The sequence below is a fragment of the Dendropsophus ebraccatus genome, chromosome 9 (assembly GCF_027789765.1).
Source record: "Dendropsophus ebraccatus isolate aDenEbr1 chromosome 9, aDenEbr1.pat, whole genome shotgun sequence".
Taxonomy (NCBI): Eukaryota; Metazoa; Chordata; class Amphibia; order Anura; family Hylidae; genus Dendropsophus; species Dendropsophus ebraccatus.
In genome coordinates this window covers 21,751,143-21,776,395 of record NC_091462.1, presented here as the reverse complement: position 1 = coordinate 21,776,395, position 25,253 = coordinate 21,751,143, and the positions used below count along the sequence as shown (strand labels likewise).

General features: G+C 44.0%; 1 protein-coding gene across 1 annotated transcript in view; it reads left to right on the top strand.

Annotated features, from left to right (window-relative positions):
* Positions 1-25,253, top strand: part of CACNB4 (calcium voltage-gated channel auxiliary subunit beta 4) — a 120,173-nt gene that overhangs the window by 37,694 nt on the left and 57,226 nt on the right. The gene's annotated exons all lie outside the window — the stretch shown is intronic.

The following is a 25,253-nucleotide window of genomic DNA, read 5'->3' as shown; positions in this document are numbered from 1 at the left end:
AGAAGTTTATGCAGGAAAATTAATGTGCAGCTGAAAAAAAAATGACAAAGGCTTCAAAAAGTGATTTTATCCTCCCATAAAGTTAATTAGTCCCGGCGTCAATTATACCGCGTGCTTCGGTCTGTGGGAAGCGATGGGATCAATAGCCAGATATCCACCGCCCCATAACTGCTGCTCCTGTCACCTGAGAGACCCGAGAGGGGGCAATGAATGGCAGGGGCGCTGAGAGCCAGAGTTACTTATTGCTTAATACATCGCATCTCTTCTCAAGATATATGTGTATCTATCTATCTATCTATCTATCTATCTATCTATCTATATATATATATATATATATATATATATACATATATCTATCTATCTATCTATCGATATATGTATATATATATATATATATATATATATATATATATATATATTAGCATCATGCCTGGACAGGCATAGCTTTGTCTGTCAAGACATTATGGGAATTGTGGTTTTGCAACAGCTGGAGGGACGAAGGTTCCCCCATCCCTGCTATAGATCGTGCCAATGATGTATGCGTGTTAGGTCGGAGTTCTGTTACAGTAAGTTCTCCCCACTTATAGAGGGACCCAGTTTATGGTATTTATATGGTCCACACCCTACAGTAAATTTGGCCCCATCTATTTAGGTTGTACAGGCCAATTCCTAATGTGTATCAGGCCTCCTAGCTCCCCCCAATAGATGATAAGGGGCAGGCATATTGGATATTAAAGGGGTACTCCAGCAAAAATCTTTTTCTTTCCAATCAACTGGTTTCACAAAGTTATATAGATTTCTAATTTACTTCTCTTTATCAGCTGCTGTATGTCCTGCAGGAAGTGGTGTATTCTTTCCAGTCTGACACACTGCTCTCTGCTGCCACCTCTGTCCATGTCAGGAACTGTGCAGAGCCGTAGAGGTTTTCTATGGGGATTTGCTGCTGTTCTGGACAATTCCTGACAGGAACTGCTAAGTCAAAGCTAAGGTTGTCCAGGCAAGATGGGAATTGTAGTTTTGCAACAACTGGAGGGCTGCCACTTTACGACACCCCTGGTGTAGGCCAAATGAACTTTCAGCTGTCAGCTACTGAAGGTGTCAGCTTTAAAAGTGGTTATTTTACTAAGACAACCCCATTACCCAGCATACCTCTCCTCCCCCACACACTCATAGGCAGCTGTTTGGTGTGAATTAACACTAAACCAAGCTTACCTCTCCAGGATAATGTACTTTACATTTATTAGAAGCCGTCCTCTCACACCCATCTCATTCACTGTTCATAAACCCATGGCAATAAAATATATTTGCTGTTCATCCTGAGCCTCCTGTTTCATGAAGAGGCTAATACAAATGCAGTGACCTAGTGACAGAAGCGGAGGAGAACACAAGATGGATGGATAAACATGGAAGGTTCTATTCTGTTCAGGGTCTTTGGAAAGTGTGGTAACAATGACAACTGCTAAGGGCTGGAAGATGTTACTCCACAATGCCCCCCTGCCTCAGATGTTATACATCTCATCCAAAGACCACTTCACATGGAGCTGCAGGGCACCAGCTGTCAGTGATGTACAGGAGTGTCATAAAGGGGCACAGAGGGTTTCAGCAATTCCTGAGCACCTGAGATCTGTGCAGGGTGCGCGGTGACTGGTGATGGATGGAGGATAGATAGATAGATAGGAGATAGATAGGAGATAGGAGATAGATAGATAGGAGATAGATAGATAGATAGATAGATAGATAGATAGATAGATAGATAGATAGATAGGAGATAGATAGATAGATAGATAGATAGACAGATAGGAGATAGATAGATAGATAGATAGATAGATAGATAGATAGATAGATAGGAGATAGATAGATAGATAGATAGATAGATAGATAGATAGATAGGAGATAGATAGATAGATAGATAGATAGATAATAGATAGGAGATAGATAGATAGATAGATAGATAGGAGATAGATAGATAGGAGATAGATAGATAGGAGATAGATAGATAATAGATAGGAGATAGATAGATAGGAGATAGATAGATAGGAGATAGATAGATAGATAGATAGATAGATAGATAGATAGATAATAGATAGGAGATAGATAGATAGATAGATAGATAGGAGATAGATAGATAGATAGATATGACATATGGTGCGTTTACACAGACAGATTTATCTGACAGATCTTTGAAGTCAAAACCAGGTATGGATTTGAAAAGAGGAGAAATCTCAGTCTTTCCTTTATGACCTGTTCCCTGTTTATAGTCTGTTCCTGGCTTTGGCTTCAAAGATCTGTGATAGATAGATAGATAGATAGATAGATAGATAGATAGATAGATAGATAGATAGATAGATAGATAGATAGATAGATAGATAGATAGAATCAAACCTAGATAGATATGTATGTAGATAGATAGATAGATAGATTAGATAGATAGATAATAGAGAGATAGATAGATAGATAGATAGGAGATAGATAGATAGATAGATAGATAGGAGATAGATAGATAGATAGATAGATAGATAGATAGATAGATAGATAGATAGGAGATAGATAGATAGATAACCTACAATTGCAGCGATATTGCCTGTCATCAAGCTTTCCTGGGAACAGCAATAACTGAACAATAGGTCAGTGACATCTTTACACTTCCAATGGGTGTTGTCACTCAGATTTCCTAACCTCCTGAAAGGCAGCTCTGCTTATTCATGATTTGGAAAAACTTCCAGGGCTGAAGTCTATGTTACTTGTCAGTACTCCAGGAAAGTTGTGCTAAAATGCCTTTGGGGATAATATTTGCAGCCATGTTGCTTATCACCCAGCTTTCCTGGAATCAGCTATATCTAAACCATAGTTGATTTTTTGTTGTACCTTAAGAGGACATGGGTGACATCATTACGCTTCCATTAGGAGTTGTCACCCAGCTTTTCTACTCTCCTGAAGGGCAAACCTGCCTATTATTGCTTTAGGACAGGACTGGACAGATTTCCCTTTTAACATTCCAGGAAAGTTGGGTTAAAATGAGAACTGAGAACTATAGTTGCAGCCATATTGCTTGTCACACAGCCTGCCTGGGAACAGCTATAACTAAGCAATACTTAAATACATTTTTTTGTAGCCCGAAAGCACATCATTACACGTCCAGTAGATTTCACCCAGCTTTCTTAGAGTACTGAAAGGCAAATCTGCCTGCACGTGATCTGGAATCATTTCCAGGACTGAATTCAGATTTGCCTTTCAGTGCTCTAGGAAAGTTGTGTGAAAATGCCTTTGGGTACAATAATTGCAGCCATAGTGCTTGTCACCCAGCTTTCCAAAGAACACCTATAACAAACAATGGGTGAGTGACATCATTACACTTCCAATAGGGGTTTTCACCCAGCTTTCCCATGAACAGCTATAACTAAACCTTAGGTAAATCTATCTTTCTTGTAGCTTGAGAGGACATAGGTGACACCACTACACTTCCAGCAGGGGTTGTCACCCAGCTTTCTAAACTCCTGAAAGTCAAACCTGCCTGTCATTGTTTTGGAACCAGATTGAAGCTAGTTTTATTTTTCAGTTATCTAGGAAAGTTGTGTTACGATGCCCTTGGGAAATATAATTGCAGCAATAGTGTTTGTCATCCAGCTTTCTCAGGATAATCAAATAATCAAAAGTAAAAAATGTTTGACCCTTGAGAAAACATGAATGACATATTTACGCTTCTGATAGGGGTTGTCACCCAGCTTTTCTACACTCCTGAAAGGCAAAGCTTCTTATCTTTGTTTCAGAACAGGACTGAAGTCCAATGTGCCTTTCAGTGCTCTAGGAAAGTTGTGTTAAGATGCCTTTGGGAAACATAATTGCAGCCACAGTGTTTGTCACCCAGCTTTCCCAGGAACATCTCGAATTAAGCAGTAGCTAAGTAAAAAAATTTGAGAAGACATGGGTGACATAATTATGCTTCCAATAGGGGTTGTCCCCCATCTTTCCTGAGAACATCTATAACAAAACAATAGGTGAGTGACATCATTACACTTCTAATTGGTGTTGTCACCCAGCTTTCCTAACTCCTGAAGGGTAAACCTTCCTATCCTTGTTTTTAAACAGGACTGAAGCCCAATGTGCCTATCAGTTCTCTAGGAAAGTTGTGTTAAAATGCCCTTGGGAATAATAATTGCAACCATAGTGCTTGTCACCCAACTTTCCCAACTTAACCAAACCACAGCTGAATAAATTTTAAGTAGACAATACGCCCACCCCCTCTATCCGATCCCAGCGCCCTCCAACAATCCCTACTCAACACAATTCATTCATTTCCATAAAAAAAAAAAATAATATTCTGACACATTGATTATAATCATAAAAAGAAAACCCACTAAATTACCGGAATTACAAAAAAAAAAAAAATAAATAAATCCGCTGCAATCTCCTTCCCTCCGCGACAAAATCTGCGCCCACAGGCAACTTTGAATTCTATTAAATTTGCATAATTTTTATGATGACTAATTTTTTTTTATTTTTTTTTACCTATAGGACTTAAACTAAAGAATAAAAAAAAGTGACAGGTGTAATCACACAATAAAGAATTTATTTACATTATATATATTTTATTTTTTTTTCTTGCAAGTGAGAATTAACACAGAGAGAGCGAGAAAGAGAAAGGGAGGAAAGGAGAAGAGGAAAAAAAAAAAAAAAAAAAAAAAGAAGGGAGCCGGGGAAGGATTCTTGCATTGCACATTATAGACCTTCTGCTCGTCATCTTACTATCAAAGCAAATGAACATTCAGCTGAGAGATTCCAGCCAATCGCAGGGCACATTCCTAGGTCTCTCACCAGTCCTTGGTGGGGAAGGGTTTTGCTTTCATGCTCTGAATTTGGAACACAGATAAAAATGCCAGGTCTGAACTGCCTCTAGGGATAACCTCCCCTCTATAATATGAATGAACAGCATCTTGGCTGGGGAATACAAACACACAAAAAATTCACAGTGCAGGCTTGGTGTCTTACCGAGGCCTCCAATTCCCAGCAGTGGTCGTGCTAGCTTTTTTGTTTCCGTATTGAAAAGGTGCATTGGATTCTAGACCTCCATGTACGACAATTTGTACCTACATGGATTTGAAGATTCGGAGGCGGTAAGTATTTTCTATTCTGCATGCTTTGCTATGGGAGTCTCAATGCTTTTTAGGATTTGGGCAAATAAAGTGGGTTAGGTGATGGCTTATATATCTGTTACCTGTATATATGTGTGTGCATGCTTGGGATGCAAAGGGTGAAGGATTGCCGAGGGTCCGGTGTGCTTACAGCAATGCAACAATGCTATATACGTTATGTAAGAAGTCATTGATTTTCATAAATGGGTCCGGTGTATACGTCATTGCAGATGTGTAAACTTACTGGTGTGATAACCACAGGGGAGCGGAGAAGATGACATGTCAGCTGCGATACTGCGCTCTTTTCCCTTCTACCCAGCTACCAGCAGTTATCACGCTATGGTGTCAATTGTGGCTTTGCTGATGGGAGATTTGCACCGTGGCCCATGTGCACGTTGAGCATCATCTCCTGCAATATTAAGCAGTGATGGACTGCGGTGGACCGTGCCCCCCCCCCCCCCCCCCACCGCCAACACCCCACCCACTCCCCATCCTCGGTGGTTTGACAGAAATAGGCATTATTTGCAATGTTTTGCATGGAAATGTCGATGGTGAAACTGGAAGAAGGAGGAGGAGGCAGGGCAATGCTTCTCCTGCTGGAGAAAGGAAAAAAAAAAAAGAGATGTGCAGGATCCATCCTTTTCAGGGGGAGGACGAGGAGGAGGAGGGGTCTGAAGAAGAAGAGGCTCACACTGGGTCTCTGGAGATGTAGGCTCTATGTAGTAGCAGCAGCAGCTCTTGGAGGGAAAATAAGAAACACTGACCTCATATTTCCATCACGTTTCTAATGGGTCTTGGAGATTTGTCTCGAGACGGGTAGAATTTCTCGAGATGAATGATTCTTTGGTTACGCAGAACTGGAAGTCACCATAAGGCCTGAGAGTGAGAAACTCTGCTTTGAGGCTGTGATGTAACTACAAATCCCAGCATGCTCTGGTTTCTTAGACAAGGTCTAAATATTTAGGGTCAAATACCTGAAGGGGTAACCGAAAGATCCTGGGGAGCCTTCAGCCATCTGGCTGTTGCAAAACTACAATTCCCATCATGTCTGGACAATTTTTGGCCTTGGGCACTGGGGTCTGTGGTCTCGGGCAGGGATGGGGAACCTTCGGCCCTCTGGCTGTTGAGAAACTACAATTCCTATCATGCCTGAACAGTCTTTGGTCTTGAGCACTGGGGTCTATGGTCTAGGGCAGGGATGGGGAACCTTTGGCCCTCGGCTGTTGCAGCTTTGGCTTTGGCTGTCCAGGCATGATGGGGATTGTAGTTTTGCAACAGCCGGAGGGCCAAAGGTTCCCCATCCCTGCCCTAGACCATAGACCCAAGCGCCCAATCTGTAATAGCGTCCCATGTTATCTTATATCTTACATGCTTTGGCATTTATACTGTGATTATATTAGTCCATGATTTTAGGACCTGCGATAGGGGTAGAAAAATATTCATTGCATAAGTCTTCCATACAGTGCACTATGGAAACAGAAAGATTGCTGCAAAGTCACCTCCAAATAGAGTCTATGGAGGGGCCTGGTCCTCCGCAGCCCTGCTGTACTCCTGTTGTACCCCTGCACCCTCCTGCTGTACCCCTGCACCCACCTGCTGTACCCCTGGAGCCCCCTGCTGTACCCCTGCATGTTCTCAGTTACAAACAGATTTTTTTTTGTATTCCACATTGGACCACGTTTGATCGGTTGCTTTAATATGATGTAGTATAGAGGAACCTTATATGCAGTACAGGCTCTGAGAGCTGCTAGAAGCTGTAGAGGTGCGGGGTTAACTGTACTAAGTTTTTGGGAGGTAATAGCAAAGAATGTTTTGGCAGAAGTAATGATGGGTCCCCTATGTGTATATTATATGCTTTATTGTTACATATGATTATATATGAACTGTAGGTGCTTGCATTTTGGAAGGAGCTGGGCTCGTATCTGAACCCCTAAGCTTAATTAAAGGGGTTAATCACCAAAACATTTTTTTTTTCAAATTACTGGTGCCAGAAAGTGACAGAGATTTGTAATTCTATTTTTTTCTCAAGTCTTCCAGTACTTATCAGCTGCTGAATGTCCTGCGGGAAGTGGTATTTTCCCAATCTGGAGAGCAGGAGAGGTTGTCTATGGGGATTTGCTACTGCTCTGGACAGTTCCTGACATGGACAGAGGTGGCAGCAGAGAGCACTGTGTAAGTAGCAGCAGCTGATAAGTACTGGGAGACTTAAGATTTTTTAATAGAAGTAAATTACTCTGGCACTTTCTGACACCAGTTGACTTGAAAGAGAAATGTTTTGGCAAACAACCTCTTTAAACAGAAAATGAATGAAAATTTTGGGTTAGTACCCACATGCCTCTATAGTAAGGTCTGGTCAGCTTTCCCCTTTAAAAGAAGACACAAACACAGGTGGATATAGATAAAAAGTAAAAAAAAAAAAGTCAGGAACTTAACAGTAGGCTTGGTGGCTACAGCTGACACAGTGTGTACAGAGCTTAATGGTTAGGACACATATGTGCTGTTATAACTTGAACAGAACAGGACTCCCAAGAATCTATCCCCAGGCGGAATGGTGGGAACCAACAACTAAGATCCCCACCAATCCCAAGAACAGGTAAATTGTTCTCCAAACAAATGGGGGTGCAGCATATGTAGCCAGTCCTCCATCTATTCTTTATTGGGCTTCTGAACATTGTCAAACTCAGTGACCAGTCCCCCCCCCCCCCCCCCTTTGGATCTTGTGATAACCTTAGCATCTATGAAACAAAACCTAGGGTTACCTCTGCTTCACCAAACCCAAATCCGCTACCAGCTCAACCGGGCACAACCAGCACCCAAACTTAGATTGGTCATACACAGGTCTACCCCCCAGCTACTCCTGCACAGTGTTCCCCTACATCAACTACACTTGACCCACACTTACACAGGTCAATCTAGCAGGTACACTTAGGCCCCAGAACACTTACCACCACGAGCACCTATTTCTAGGCCACAGTAACTGTTCCTGTTATGATTGAGCCTAGTTCTCACTCCGCAGTTTGGTGCCCTTTACCGTTAGCCTGACACCTTAACAAATAGTCCCTCAACCTCTTTCATCTCAGAGACAGCATGAAAATATCCCTAAGTACCAGCTAAGACTCTACATGACCCCTGCTACCCTTCCTACCAGGATTGGGCCTAGTTGGTGTCCTTCAGCCAGACAACTCCCCACCCTGACCCCAGGCTAACAAAACACTCAGCCTTCTTTGTGCTATCCACCTCCTCGGCTACAACCCTACCAGTCCCCTCATAGTCCTCCTTAACACTCTGTGGGCCTTGTTAGGAAATCCACTGAGGTATATCCCCTGATAATGGGCCCACAATGACAATGCAGACAACCCACAATATCTGGCTCAGGAAGACTTTCCGTGACAAAGTTGATTCCACAGACACAACATGTACCCCATAGGAAACCAAAAGGTTAGACTTGTCATCAGAGACCGTATGGGCGATCTACATAATTTCTCTATAATCCGCTAAGGAGCAGCCAACTTCTATCAGATGTGTCAGGCCACCTTAAAATTCTGCGGATATCGGTATAGTATAGATTTGCACCACAATGTCTTCTGTCTGTGTGAAAAGTTGTAAACCTGAGTTGTTGTCACTAAGAAGCTTACTATACCTTCCCTTCTTCACACAGTACACAACCGACAATAAAGACTACAGCCATTGGTGTTCTCCACTTAGAGCAAAGGGGAACCTAACACTATTGTGGATTAGCACTCGTTGACATGGGGCTACCCTTCACTAGGCTTCATCCTGATGGGCAATCCCTACTACCTCCTGTTCAAGGCTCCAGTCATGTTTATCTGCCGAAACTACCTGTGACCTTCACACAGGGGATACCTCCAATAAACAAGGCCCTCTTCTGTAGCTGTATCATGTGGCAACCAAATCAAACCGACAATAATAATGTAAACCCTCCTTTATATGATGAAGTGGGTGTCCTCTGTTCTTTAGGGAAAAAATCTGACTCTCTGCTCCCTGCCTCTTCCACTTTCACTTCTTATTGAAGACCTTTTCCCTATTTTCCACCTCTACCTAACTCCTAGGTACCAGATATACAACAGGTGGGCAACATTTCATGCCCCTACACCTTCCCTACTTAGATATCACAGTGCATGGACCATGTGGGCTCCATCATCCTACTATGGCCCATGGCTCAAAGATGTCTGTGTAACCCCCTAAGTGCTACTGCTGTCTGGTTAACCCCAGTAAAATTTCCCAAGAGTACCCATCCCTTCATGGTGCAGTATACTTGGTAACCAATATGTGGTATAAACAAGCAATGATCTCAGAACAGGTGTCCCGTGTGATGAAGTGATGGTCGAACATGCTGTGCTGGTGTCTTCCTATACAATGGTGAAGGTCTGCTCACCTAATTTAGCCCGGAGATATTTGCGCCATCGAGAGCCATTATTTTCTTCACAGCTGGTTCCTATAATTTTACCCGAGTACCTATGCAGGACATCAGAAGGTGGAAGGCAGACATATTGTGCATACTAGAGTTTTACTTTAGATTGGGCGCTCTTCTTGCCCCAACCCACTAATAATCCCCGTTTGCTAGCCATCTGCCCTAGATAGCATATGTTAGGCATCTCCCCTGGTATCCTCCCCCCAAGTAGATAGTGTCCCCCCATGGTAGGCATCTCCCCTAGTGTCCTTCTTGGTAGGCATCTCCCCAGGTATCCCCCCCTGAAGATTGGGCCCCCCAAAATAGGCATCTTCACTAGTATCCTACCCCCCAGTACATAGTGCCCCCCATGGTAGGCATCTCCCTTGATAGTATTATAACAGCTCACTAGGCCCAGTGTATTGCAGGGGGGCCCGGTAGTGGTAGTTACTCCCCTGGCACAGGAATAATGTTCTGCACATGCATCCCCTTTTTGTGTACCCTTTTTCTTCTATATACTGTATGCTTCTCTTATTCAGGAATGTAACTGGCACCATACATTTGTCAGCGGTTCTCACTGTGCACACTTTTCATTAGGAGTTGGCATTAGTTATGGGGTTCACTTCTTTCTGGCATTGTTTATGGGTGCTCTCTGCTGGCATTATTTGTAGGAAGCACTATGCATGTTTATGGTAAACTCTGGTTGTATTTTTTATGTCGTGCACTCTGCTGGATTTGTTTATAGGGAGCACTCTGCATCTATAGGGAGCACTCTGTTGATACTGTTTATACGAAGCATTCTGCCTGCATTGTTTATGGCGTGCACTCTGTTGGTATTGTTTATGGCGTGCACTCTGTTGCCATTGTTTATGGCGTGCACTCTGTTGCCATTGTTTATGGCGTGCACTCTGTTGCCATTGTTTATGGCATGCACTCTGTTAGTATTGTTTATGGCGTGCACTCTGTTGGCATTGTTTATGGCGTGCACTCTGTTGGCATTGTTTATGGCGTGCACTCTGTTGGCATTGTTTATGGCGTGCACTCTGTTGCCATTGTTTATGGCGTGCACTCTGTTGCCATTGTTTATGGCGTGCACTCTGTTGCCATTGTTTATGGCGTGCACTCTGTTGCCATTGTTTATGGCGTGCACTCTGTTGCCATTGTTTATGGCGTGCACTCTGTTGCCATTGTTTATGGCGCGCACTCTGTTGCCATTGTTTATGGCGCGCACTCTGTTGGCATTGTTTATGGCGTGCACTCTGTTAGTATTGTTTATGGCGTGCACTCTGTTGCCATTGTTTATGGCGTGCACTCTGTTGGTATTGTTTATGGCGCGCACTCTGTTGGCATTGTTTATGGCGTGCACTCTGTTGCCATTGTTTATGGCGTGCACTCTGTTGCCATTGTTTATGGCGTGCACTTTGCTGGCATTGTTTATGGCGTGCACTCTGTTGCCATTGTTTATGGCGTGCACTCTGTTGGTATTGTTTATGGCGTGCACTCTGTTGCCATTGTTTATGGCGTGCACTCTGCTGGCATTGTTTATGGCATGCACTCTGTTGCCATTGTTTATGGCGTGCACTCTGTTGGTATTGTTTATGGCGTGCACTCTGTTGGTATTGTTTATGGCATGCACTCTGTTGCCATTGTTTATGGCGTGCACTCTGTTGGTATTGTTTATGGCGTGCACTCCTTTAGTATTGTTCTCACTCAGATGCTGATGCAGGAGGTACTTTGGCAACCATTGTGTATTGTGCTTGTGGGCAGGGGTTTACATAGAATAACATTAGGCGAGAATAATACCAACACCTACATTTTTTATATCATACAGTAGAGTATCATTCCATGATTGGAGCTTTCATTCAGATAGTGCATAAGTACATAAAATATTTGTGTATAATATGTCACCCAAAGGTGGTAATAAAAGGGTGTCTAAGTGTTTATAGAAAAAAAAATATTTTAGAAATAGCACCACACCTGTGTACAGGTTGCCCCTGATATATCAGTTTTATTCACCCAACAGTGGTCGAGCTGCAATACCAGGCACAACCTATGTAGACATATGTGGCGCTGTTTTAGAAAAGTACTGATCCTGCACGACCCCTTTAATTAAGTCAGGATTCAGGAAAGCCGTCATCAGTTCCCTTACAGAGAAGTGTAAATGCGCCTGAATGCAAGGATCAGTACTTAGTATTATTTTCAAGCTATTTGGAAGCTTTTCGAGGAAAATTATTTGCTACAAATTGAAGAGGATCAATTAGCTTTCATATGTAACAGGATCCCATGGAGTAAGTACGGGTTCCACTGTAATCTTTACCTGCACGATTGTGCTGTATTTGAATCAAATTATTCCGTAGGCTGTGAAAGCCGACCTCACCCTGTGCAAAGCAACAACATAGGGAGAGCTGCTGAATGTTTAATGCCGTACTGGCGGCTTTAGAGCCACTGTAAATATCACATAGAAAATCATATGGCCCCCCCCCCCCTTCTGTGTCAGACGAGCTGGGAAACATGTTGCGGCCCTGGTAAAAGAGGTTAAACAGGAACCTGGTAAAAATTAGATGTTAAAATGGCGGCAGGCTGATCCATTGCATTTATCACATCAGGATGTATCGCACCCTTTTATTATAGGCTTTTGGTATATGGCCGACAGTAATTTTATTCTGTTTTATTCAGAATTTAGAAAAGCGACTAAAAGAGTCCATTGCAAATATAAGGGGAGATTTATCAAACATGGTGTAAAGTTAAACTGGCTCAGTTGCCCCTAGCAACCAATCAGATTCCACCTTTCATTTTCCAAAGAGTCTGTGAGGAATGAAAAGTGGAATCTGATTGGTTGCTAGGGGCAACTGAGACAGTTTCACTTTACACCATGTTTGATAAAGCTCCCCCATAATGTATGTAGTGTGCAAAAGGCAGCCATTTTTTATTATTAGTATGCAAAAAGGTCCGTGGGGCCTCAGTTACAAGTCTCAAAACATGGGACTAGCCAGATATCCCTTCAGGGAAGGACCTAGCAAAGGGGTGGCTCCTGTACAGAGACCACCATAACCACCATGTTAAAGGGAATCTGTCACCAAGACAATGATATCTTATCTATCGCCATCATGTTATAAAGCAGAAAGAGCCGAGCAGATTGATATATATCTTTATGGGAAAAGATTTAGTATAACCTGTAACCTGTCGATTGAAATCCCTGTGGTAAGGAGTCTAGTAGGCGGTGTCACTCAATGGACTGGACTCTTTAGCATGGAAACATCAGAGGATTCAATCAATAAAGTACAAGCTATACAGAATCTTTTCCCATAAAGATATATATCAATCCGCTCAGCTCCTTCTGCTCTATAAAATGATGCCAATAGCTTGAGTAGCATTTTCATGGTGACTGACTGGTTCCCTTTAAGTGGCCCCTTCAGTCAAAATCCAACTCAGTTATGAACCTGATGATATGACCAGGGAAATCACAAAGCCAGGTATCCATCCACAGACAACTGTTTCTGGGTGTTTCCCCTCATCAGTGTGGAGTAGGATTCTGGCTAGATGGGAGCAATGCCTAGTAGACCAATACAGGGAAAAGATCACTGATCTGTCTCCCAATCACTGATCACTGATGGTTTAGTGTAAGGACTCATGCGGGCCAAAAGAATTGCACGCAGTACATGACAACATGTTTTGGTCAAATTATATACCTTTATTTGAAATGCCCTGAGGTCTCTTAGGTCTGTACCTAACTGTACACAAGCTCCTTAATGTCAAGACAGCATAGGGGAGATTTATCAAACATGGTGTAAAGTGAAACTGGCTCAGTTGCCCCTAGCAACCAATCAGATTCCACTTTTCATTTTACAAAGAGTCTGTGAGGAATGAAAGGTGTAATCTGATTGGTTGCTAGGGGCAACTGAGCCAGTTTCACTTTACACCATGTTTGATAAATCTCCCCCCATAACCCGATGCCTAGGTTAGGGATAGTATTGTTAAAGTGAATGTACCATCAGGTACACCACTTTGAGTTTTTTACATGAATAGACCAGCACGGGGATGCCTTTTTTTTAACCGCTGTCAGTTTCCGGCACATGGCGTCAGTCTATTCCCGAGCACTGGCCCAGCATGAAGCACTGGTGGCGGGCCAGCCGCCCCCCAGTGTGACAATCTCTCCTCTGTGATGCGGCTCCATTAGAATCAATGCAGCCGCATCACAGAGGAGAGGGAGTTTCCTCACTATGGGGGCTGGCGGCCCTACCTCCAGTGCTTCATGCTGGGCCAGTGCTCGGGAATAGACTAAAGGACTACGTCACCGGCATCCCCGCGCTGGGCTATTCATGTATAAAGCTCGAAGCGATTTCATCGTTATTATGAAATCATTAATCCTTCGATTGGGCGAATTATCGCTCCGTGTAAACGCAGCATTATAGCAGACAATGATTAAGCGACCAACAAGAAATCGTTGAGCAATTTCTTAACAGAAGTCCCAAAAAATTCATTGAAATCCAAATATTTTTGGAAATTCAGAACAAATATGATTTGATCCAAATCAGTTTGCTCATCTCTAGTGCACCCGGAGAGGTGCTAAATTATGACAGCTGCATGTGGGCAAAACCACGTCAACATGTGGACGCCAATTGCCCCATAATGTTGAGGCAACATTGTATATGCTTGATCGGCACAGGGTAGGAAGCAGATTACTTGGGAATGAGGAAAAGTAGCTGCTATTCCGCTATCTGGGCAAACCCCATATAGTAATACCATTCTTTCCAGTGGCCATGTGTCAGTGAATAACATCATGGCACCAGGGGGAAGGGAATGGGCCCCGAATTCTGGGTGCTGGAAGGAAGGTGCAATTGTGACACCCTAGGGGTCAATGGCAATTGTTGTGTAGGATCAGCTAGGAGTTGTAGGTCCCTTAGGCAGGTTTGGTGATGTGACAATAGCCAGAGGGAAATACTTGGACTCTGGAAGTCTTCCTCATGGAATTAACAGCATTTGTCAGTGGAGGTCTGCACTTAGGGGATAGTCTATGATCCTGAAGTACTCTTGTGGGTACAGAGGGTGCAAGGATGGAATGCCCATGATAGTAGTGCACATTACAGCAGAAGTATGAATGTAAAATAAATCAACTTCTTTACCAAAGAAGTTACCCTGTGCAGGCAGATACAATACAGTATAAATTATTCATAGGGCATAGCAGATTCAAATAGATCTTCTTTAGGGTGTGAGAGGAAGAAATAGTGCTCTATTGCTGTAACCTGGGGCTGCTAGGTGTTGTGAGCAGGGGGCTAGTGTGGTGGTATCACTTGTCACAGTGGTGCCCACCCCCGGGTATACTAGAACTAGGCTTTGTAAAGGTAGAACAGGTGTGTAGGTTCAGGTGCGACAGGTAGTAATAGGCACAGAGTCCAGCACTCAAACAAGGATAACACTTTACTTAACTACTATTCAGTGCAATACAGGTTAATACTTTTCAGTTAGAAGTGTGCCAAAAATAATCACAGTAATACAATGTCCTTTCTCTTCATGAAGAACACAGAGCGTTTAGCTTTGGGTGCTTGGAGTGCAGATAGTAGGTTAGGAAGGTGCAGCAGAGTTGAGTAGCTTAGGCGGCTGCCTTTGGGACCTTGCGTAAGTAGTGCAGTACTCTGTGGGGATGGTTGGTAGTGACTTTGTTTAGAACAAAGCCTCTCTTACACATGGTTAGGAGGAGAAGAAGACCACCTTATGCCAAACAAGTCCAGTGAATGTCAGGTTTGGTAGTACGAGTCTCAGGCTTGAACAACTGGGCAAAGCTAACCTCTCAAGGTTACCCGAGTAGGCCGAGCAATATCCAGTGGAGTACTTCAGCTTATGCTATTTGCTCCACTGCAGACAAATCTGGGTGTTGGATTGTCCTGATTAGTATAAAAATCCCTGGCGTAGGCAAAGTTGAACCCAGGTGACAGTTTCCCCACCTTTGGGTTTAGCACTACATAGTAGTTTCCTCTCACAGACTCTCACAAAACAACAAGACAACTGGACCAAAGACCCTACCACCAGGAACTTACTTTCCTAAATAGGGGTGACCGGGTCTAACCTTCTATTGGTGGGAACAGTGATAGAAAGAATGAGGTGCAAGAGTGTGATAGGTAAAGACATTGTGGGGCACCCAAACTACCGTATTTTTCCGGCATATAAGACGACTTTGAAAGCCTGAAAAATCTTGTAAGAAGTCGGGGGGTTTCTTATATGCCGGGTACGGGTGCTCTATACGGTGGGGGAGCTCAAAAATGGCCGCGTCCCCACTGTATGTGGGAACCACTATAAAAAAAACACCTGGGACCCGTTCCCAGCATCCATGCATCTTCTGTCCTGTTTCCAGTGCAGGCAGTATGATGTACACTGCCTGCGGCGGGGATCCCCAAAGCTCTCCCGAACAGCGAGCTGCAGTTAACTTCTGCCTGACACAGCCAGGCTGCAGTCAGGCAAGGGTTAACATTTTTCCGGCGTATAAGTCGAACCCTTGACAATCTTCTTAAAAGTCAGGGGTTGTCTTATGCGCCCAGTCGCCTTTTACGCCAGAAAATATGGTAGTGATTGGTGAACAGATAACAGTGAAGAAAACAGAGTTAACCCTTAGCATACCTTCAGCTGTGCCAACAGACAGGAGAGAGTGAGACACCAAGTGGTGATGGTGCAGAAAGGCACTCATCATCCCAGAGTGACAGTTACTGTACCTTTGCACAGCTGGCATACAGGACTTAGTGGCACACCTGTACACTACACTATAGAGCTTTCAAATGTTGTGGTGTAAAAGTGACAAGTCACATAGCGCTGGCATTGCCCGGGGGCTCACTAGGAGCCCAGTAGTTGCAGAAGAGCCCTTGTTCCTTTCTTATCTCTTCTGGCTTTAGGTAGCTCTCTCTCTCTCTGAGGTGAATTAAGGATGTTAGAGATGTCCTTAAGTGTGGACTGGTCCTACAGCTTGTGGATGTTATTATACTTCACACCTTAGAAAATCACCGTGAATGAACTAGGCTAATAACACTCAAGGTTAACATGGATGGTTACACTGGCAACCAGTGCAAGTTGGTGCACAGCAGGAGTGGTAGAAGAGAGGTGTGAGGGAAGGTAATGTGACCTACCTCTCATACCCTTACATACAATCAACCAGATGTGGCAACAAAGAGAACGTAAACAATTTCACATATATTAGTGTATGGACCTGACTAGTAATATAGAGCAATATAATGGATGTTTGGCGTGTTTTGACTCCTATCGGCTTATGCATTGTGCCAAATGAACCGCCACCCAACAACGGAATATTGCACCAGCTACGACTTAGCATTATGGGCCCTCTACATTGCGTCCCCTGAGATGCGTACCATAGTTCTCTTTATTTCGTAGTTGCAGACGTCTCAGTTTTCATTGGCTGAAAGCTAATGAAATTCCGTCACAATGGATGTTATCAGTCACCACAATAAGTGCGAAAACTAAGGAATCATTATATCCAGCTCCAGGAGAGAACTGGTTAAAATTCTGTCAGACGTAAAATCGAGGCAGCGTGCATCCTGGCCTTGACTGAAGTATAGAGAAATAATGATGAATTGTGAGATGAACACAATGCGTTATGTAAGCAGACATTTGCAGAATAATAGAAAGAAAGTCTTTAAATGAGCCATCTCTCAGTGACTTACAGTACGCCGCCACCGCTGCCGCCGCCGCTGCTGATGTTGTTTGGACAGAGTGGGCAGTAATCTCTGGAGGATTGTATGTTGATGAAATGAGGGGGTGGAGGTGGGCTGTGTATTGATAGGCTGACTAGGACACAGTAGGAATTATGCCTAGATCGACATAAATTAGTTTGTTCTTCGTCTATGTTAGCAATGTACCTTTGAAGTTTTTATACTTTGTTATCTCTTTGTTACTATGAGAATGTGTCTATTGTTCCTGCTTATTTGCCAATGAGGGGGTCTCAGGACACCAAAGCAGTAGACAACAGTATTAAGTGACAATGTGGAGTCCCTGGTGAAGGGGCAGACCAAGCAGCTGCTGTAGGGCACTTGTAAAGAGTGGGCCCAGCCTTAGTTGGCCTCAACCCTTTTACTACTGGGTGATAAAAGAGGCATAACCAGAATTTAAAGACATTCATGTAATGAATACGGATGGATAAGAGATCAGTGAACCAAACCTGCCGAACCCAGATTTAGAACTTTACAAAAAAAATTGGTTAGCTACCGAATTGAACTTTCTGCAAAGTTCAGATAAGTTCACTTTAATAAAAATATTCTCACCTGTCTGCAGTCCCCCGATGTCTCTCTGGTCCCGTCCCTGGTGTCTTCTGTAATAAAGGCCCGCTTAGCCATTAACAGGCTGTCTAGAATGGGGCAGAACCACGGTCTGTGATTGGCTGGGTGGGCTGTCACTCTTATCTGAGGAGTGACAGCCCACTCAGCCAATCACAGGCTGACTGGGACACGACAGCACCAAGGTCTGTGATTGGCTGAGTGGGCTGTCACTCAAGAGACAAGAGTGCAGTGTTGCCTCATCCTAGTCAGCCTGTGATTGGCTGAGCAGGCCTTCAGTGTAGGGACTGTCTTGGGGGCCTTGTCCAGGTAGCTATTGTACTCTGCCGGGGTAGTGCGATAGTGTGTAGAAGGATAAGTTGAAGAGTACTCGTACTCACGTTTAGATATATCTGACCACCTTCTGTCCTTACCAGTTCAACAGGTGCCAGGTTGGGTAGTAAGTGCCCCAGGCCTTTACCAATGGGTGAAGCAGACTTTCCGAGACTTCCCAAAAGAGTCGTGTGCTGTCAGTAGGATACGCCAGTTTCTCACTATTTGTCCTACTGGGGGTCAGTTCTTTGCTGTGTGAACTGCCCTGACTGTTGAAGAGAAGGATCCCTGACGTGGATAACGGAGAACCCTGAGGACGGTTACCCCATTCAGGAGTTTAACACTGCATGCTGGAACACTTGCTTCAGCAGAAGAATCTTAACAACACCTTCATCCCCTTTAATGTGATACCTTACAGAGGTACTTTACCTAGTTGCTATAAAGCTTAGTGGACCACCTGTACCGGGACACTACAAAACCTGCAGTCGTTTAGCTGTTTAATTGCGGTTTAATGAAGTTTACATTAAACTTTACATAAAAATTCAGCGAACCTGCCTAACCGAACTTTTAAAAAGTTTGCTCATCTTTATATAGCATCATGCTAGTGGGTATCAATATGAACGGTGCATGCTATGTATTATGCGCATGCTACTCTTTTTCCATGGTGGTTTGCTATTTAGAGATGAGCGAGTATACTATTCAGTCTAGTAGTACTCGATACTCTAACCGCACGATACTGGTGTAAGATAGCGAGTCTCCTTCCTGCATGTTCGATGGCTTAAAGTGACTCTATACCCACAATCTGACCCCCCCAAACCGCTTGTACCTTCAGATAGCTGCTTTTAATCCAAAATCTGTCATGCGGTCTGTTTGGCAGGTGATGCAGTTATTGTGCTAAAAAAAAACAACTTTTAAACTTGTAGCCCATGCCAAACGGGAGTATCTGTGCCCTAACTTTGCACCACTCCTCCGTCCCTCCTCCCCAACCTCTTCATCATTAGGAATGCCACTGGAACATTTTCTCCATGCTGAACATTTGCACAGGTGTCTTAACGATCCAGCCCATGTGCCGGGCTGCCACAGGTGGGGAATAGTAGGCAATCTGCCTGGAGCATTCCTAATGATGAAGAGGGCGGGACAGAGAGGTTGTGCCGGCCTAATGCATACACAATCTAGGCCACTCCCGTAGGGCACAGGGCTACCAGTTTAAAAGTTGTTTTTTACCATAATAACTGCATCACCTGCCAAACGGACCGCAGGACAGATCTTGGATTAAAAGCAGCTGTCTGAAGGTACAAGCGGTTTGGGGGTTAGATTGTGGTTACAGAGTCACTTTAAATCAGCCAATAAACATAAGAGGAAGGGGCTGGAACATCCTGCTATACTGCGGACATGTTGGCTGCTGCTTTAGCAGTGATTGGCCAGCCGCATCAGGTGACCAGGGTGAATATAGAGCTAAGTCATCTGATGCTCGATCCACTTGCATTCTGACAAGGAGAGCTGCTGGAGCAGGGACAAAGGTAGTATAGGGCTCAGTTTTAATAGTTAAAAAGTCCGCACCTTAAAAAGTTGGCACTGATGATTGACGTAAGTTTCATAATTGCATCGTATAACATTGAAGAATGTTTGTCACTTATTAATCTTTCTCTTTCTCAACCTGTATACATTGTTGGGTGGTAGAAGGTACAAGAGATGGCGCCACATGTGCAGAGATGTAATTCGTAGCCGTAGACCCACTCCCCATCTATCCTTACCGCATTTTTGCTCCTTTACTTACTTTACTGAGGACTAGAGACGAGCGCGGCTTGAGCATGATCAAGTTGGATCACTCGCCATTTGAATACCGGTGGGTGACAATGTTGAAAGCAGCCCTTGGGAGTCCTAGAAAACATTTTCCCGGACCCCCTAGGGCTGCGTCCAACTTCTTCAGCATGCTTCATCTTTACTTAGGACTTTAGCTAAAACTAGAGATGAGCGAACCGGGTTCGGGTTCGAGTCGATCCGAACCCGAACGTTCGCCATTTGATTAGCGGGGGCTGCTGAACTTGGATAAAGCTCTAAGGTTGTCTGGAAAACATGGATACAGCCAATGACTATATCCATGATTTCCACATAGCCTTAGGGCTTTATCCAAGTTCAGCAGCCACCGCTAATCAAATGCCGAACGCTCAGGTTCGGATCGACTCGAGCATGCTCCAGGTTCGCTCATCTCTAGGCCTAAAACCTAAAGTTAAACCCTTTTTGGCTATGTTCACACAGCGTTTTTTCCTCTCCGTTTTGAAAGGAAAAAATTATATCCCTCATTTTGAGTCCAAAATTACGTCAATGGCAGCTGTTGGTACATTATTCTAGTTCAGGTGGACTAATTGCCATTTGTCTTCAATTAATAAGTCCATTGAACTTAATAGTAAAAATGGTAATCAGTGAAAAAAGAAAAGCTGTGTGGGGACAACTAAAGAAATAACGTCCACCATTTGCAGAAGACGTCCAAAAAAAAATAATTGACATGATCATTATTTTCACGTCCGTGCAGACAGCGTCCGTTATTTAATACACTGTGTACATTGGGCGTCCTTCATTCAATTGACTGCGATGCATTGCATGGAAGTCAATTAAATCGCAGCAAAAACGGATGTCTTTTCTCTCTTTTTTTTTTTTTTTTTTTTTTGAACGTCATGTGAACAAAGCCTACAACTAGATCCCTCGATTTAACTAGAATCCTAAATCCCAATTGGGAAACCTTGCTGGGGGCCATTAAACACCACTTTCCATTGCTAGCTTCTTAAAGGGATTGTCTTGTTTAGAAAGCCCATTCTCTTATACCCTATGGCTATGTTCACACTGCGTATGAGTCCGGCCGTAGTGCGAACCGCGAATATATGCACGTAGTTTTGAGGTTGATGCGTTCGCTTGAAAGTATACGATATACGGCCGCACCATGCGCACTACGTATGAGCTTACGGCCGGATCGTATACGGCGCCGTAAAAAATGAACAAGACCATTGTTTGAGGACGGAAATGTTCCAACTCACGGACGTGGATTACCATGCGGTCCCGTACGGAGTACTTATTTCAGCCAAATTGAACGTGATTTTTAGATCCAAAAGGTTCTGTGTGTTTTATTGGGCTGGGCGAAGATTTCCAAGTAAATGACCCGTTTCAGATCGCTTCGAAACAAGCTAGGGAATCATAACTCTACTTCGGGCGTAGGTTCGCCCGCATGTTCACAATCCGGCCGCATGTCTATTTTTCCCACGGCCGTACTTTCAGCCGCATATGTACGGCTGCGTACGACCTACGGCCGGACTCATACGCAGTGTGAACATAGCCTATAAGTGTATTCTGGGTTGTGTTCAGGATTCTCATTTCTTTGTCAGGATGAAGAGCAGTTACATAGAGTAGCTGTCCTTGATTACAACCTACTGATGTAAATGGACATCACTGTGTAATACTTAATGTGACCTATAGTGGCGCTGCAGAAAATCCGAGCCCTTACTGCCAGCTGATTGCTGGGGATCCCAGCAGGAGGACACTTTGGGGGAGATTTATCAAACTGGTGTAAAGTGAAACTGGCTCAGTTGCCCCTAGCAACCAATCAGATTCCACCTTTCATTCCTCACAGACTCTTTGGAAAATAAAGGCGGAATCTGATTGGTTGCTAGGGGCAACTGAGCCTGTTTTACTTTACACCATGTTTGATAAATCTCCCCCTTTGTGATCGTCTTCTAATCAAGAGAAATATTCACCAGACATTATTGATTGACCAAAACAGAGAGACCCCCCCTCCTCCCCGTCACATTCTAGTTACATAACGTGGACCACCATTTCTGTGATTGCGCGTTACAATCCATAGCTTTACAATCAGGTTAAACATGTTAAAAATAAAACTCTTCATCAATGGAAGCGACGTAGATTTCCCGTACACCCGCCACCGAGGGGTTAACGTTTTTCATTTTCACTTAAACTCGGTAAAGCTGTTTGCATTTGTCTGAAAGTCGTTTTCACAAACACACTCAGCGTGAAATTATAGGTGTGTAGTATGGCAGCTCATGTCGAGAGCATGGAAGCGGCTTAAAGCCTTTCTTCTCTTAAATCTCTTATGTCTACAACTTAACATCGTGAGTGATGTAACACAAGGAGCAAGTCATCTTACGGCCTCGATGTGTGGGCACCGTCCTCCATATAGACCGCGCCGGTGTCACCAGAGCAGCTGCCCTGGGGCCTAGTGCCACCGTAATAGAAGCCTCCTACATCCTATTATGTTCTCATAGCTAATAATTGCTGATCCGTTGTGGGAGAGGTATAAGACTGGGAGGAAGATGGCCTCTTAATGATGAACTGTTTGCAAGCTAGGGGTCTGTATACAGTTTTTTGGCTGGGGCTCTTTGCTATTTGATGTTGGGCTCTGGTATTACTTAAAGGGATTGTCCTAGGATCTAAAACCATATTGGCTTCCTTACATTTCACTACCGGCTCTGTGCCAGTAGTGCCGACGGCTTTTTTTCCCACTTGAAGTCATAGGGCTGCATCCCACTATGTTAAAGAAGCACTCAGTTTTTTTTTTATTGGCCCCCACCACTGCAGGCTGGCACGTATACTCAGACGTGACACAGCGTCATTCCGGGGCTAAAGCGCCATTCAAATCCCGCTACTGCCCACGTGACTTCTTCCCGGCTGGGTCACATCTATGGATGGTCGGAAAAAATGTGACATCGGCATCAGCGGGATCCGAATGGCATCGGAGCACTGGAATGATTCCGCATCACAGAAAAGCGACCATCACGGGTGAGTATATGGGAAGGCCTGCAGCAGGGGGGCAATTAGAAAAAAATGAAGTGACACTATAAGGTGACCTCAGACATGAGATGAACCCTACACTATAGATATGCCACTCTTGGGCTAGGACTAAGCCTACAAATTCTGGTGATGTAGGATACAGCTTTTCCTAGGTTAAAGGGTACCTGTCACCCTGGCACCTGGGGCAGAACCCACCTTACCCCTGGATAAATAATTATGTACTTACCCCCTATATGATCCTTTATCCAGGGGTAAGGTGGGTTCTGCCCCAGGTGCCAGGGTGACAGGTACCCTGCTCAAAATTTGTAGCCTTAATGGTAGCCGAAGAGAGGCATATTCATAGTGTTGGTTCCATCCCGTGTCTGAGGTCATCTTTTTTTTTTATAAATTGTTTATTTTCCGTTTTTAAACAGTGTTAATACATTATATAATCAAAATGAAACACAAGCATTAGAATGGACCAGTAAGTTGACAATGACCATCGTCTCAGTAAATAAGCAACAAAAACGTTATCTACATGGCAGTCCACGAGTGAAAAACAATATGGCCGAAGTGCCATTAGAAAGACCGTGAGACTAAAAAATAACTAACTGGTCCAGAAAACATCTCGCAACACCTGCCATTAATAAAGATAGTCATCTCTTAACAAAATTCCAAACTATAGGATCGATAAACACTAAGTACATTAAAGAAAGACGGGGGAGACACAGACAACACAGACACATTAGGGAGTCAGGGAAACAGTGGAGGCCAGAGTCCTGGGGGATGCATGAAATTGCTCATAATACGCGTCCCACAGCGCCCAAGTCTGCTTGAACTTATCGACACAGTTATCATTGGAAGCAGTCAGGTATTCATTTCTTCGGACATCTTGTATCCTGTTAATCAGCTCTATGGCCGATGGAATAAGCGACTGCTTCCAATATTTGGCTAATAAACATTTTGCTGCTGTTAGAAGGTGTAGGAGCAACCTAGCCGACCGTTTGCGTAGGGACTTGGGTGGTACGTTCAAGATATATGTCAGGGGGCCTAATGGTATCTCCTGGTGGAACACCGATGCCAATATCCCTCGTATGCCCGTCCAATAAGGCTTTAGGAAGGGACATTCCCAGAATATATGTGGGAGGGTGCCTTCTCCCGCACAACACCTCCAGCAATTAGAGGGAGTGGTGGGAAACATGCGGTGTAGAAGGTCTGGGGTGTGATACCAATGAAATAGTATTTTGTATTGATTCTCCCTGTAAGCTATACACGAGGAAGATCTAGCTGCTTGTGACCATATAATTTGCCATAGGTTTAAAGGAATGGGCCTACCTAGATATCGTTCCCATTTGTGCATGTAAGGATGGGTCCACTCAGAGTCGTCTACAGGGGAGTTGAGAATTGAGTAGATCGAGGATATCAACCCTCTGGTGGCTGCTGAGTTTTTACATAAAAGCTCGAACATGGTAGGTTTAGGGAATGGCTGGTGACTGGTGATAACAGATGCAAAATGAGAAAGGTGCTCATGAAAAGCAACTGCACTGGGGGGTAGGTTGAACTTATCTCTTAGATCTGCGAATGGTAGTACCCGTCTGGTGAATGGACAGACCACATCTGCAAATTGGAAGAGACCGGCGGTTTGCCACGGCAACATAGTCGCATGGTTGTAACTCCCTTGTAGTAAATTAGTGTATAGGAAGGGTGTAAGCAAGGAGGGAGTAGACTTTAGAGAGAATTTGCCAGCAGCAGTCAACCAAATCTCCCTTGTGTGTCGCATAGGGCCCAACAGCCAGTCTATGGTACCAGGGTATTCGGGGGACCATATCAGTTCGCTAGGGTGTATGGGCGCCATCCAGAGTTTCTCAATTTCGGTCCATTTATTATAGGCCTGGCGAGAGGTCCATGATGCTATCCTCCGTAAGTGGACAGCGAGGTAATATTTATATACATCAGGGAAGGCTAGTCCACCATAGGCCTTGCCAGCGCATAGGACAGACTTTGAGACACGGTGGCGCCCCTTATTCCAGACAAATTGTAAAAGAGAACCCTGGAACCTTCGAAGGGCCAATCTAGGCACCGCGACTGGGAGGGTCTCCAGCAGATACAGGAGACGGGGAAGAATATTCATTTTTACTACGTTAATTTTCCCTATGAGGGAAAGACGGAGGGATGACCATTTGGATAACTGGGAGGCAATTTCTCGAAAGAACTGGGGAAAATTCTGCTTATATAGGGAACGGTATGAGGGAGTTATGTTTACACCCAGGTAGTGGAGGCCATTAGCAACCCATTTATATGGATAAGATGATTGAAGTGACGCGATCACAGCGGAAGAGAGGCGGACGGACA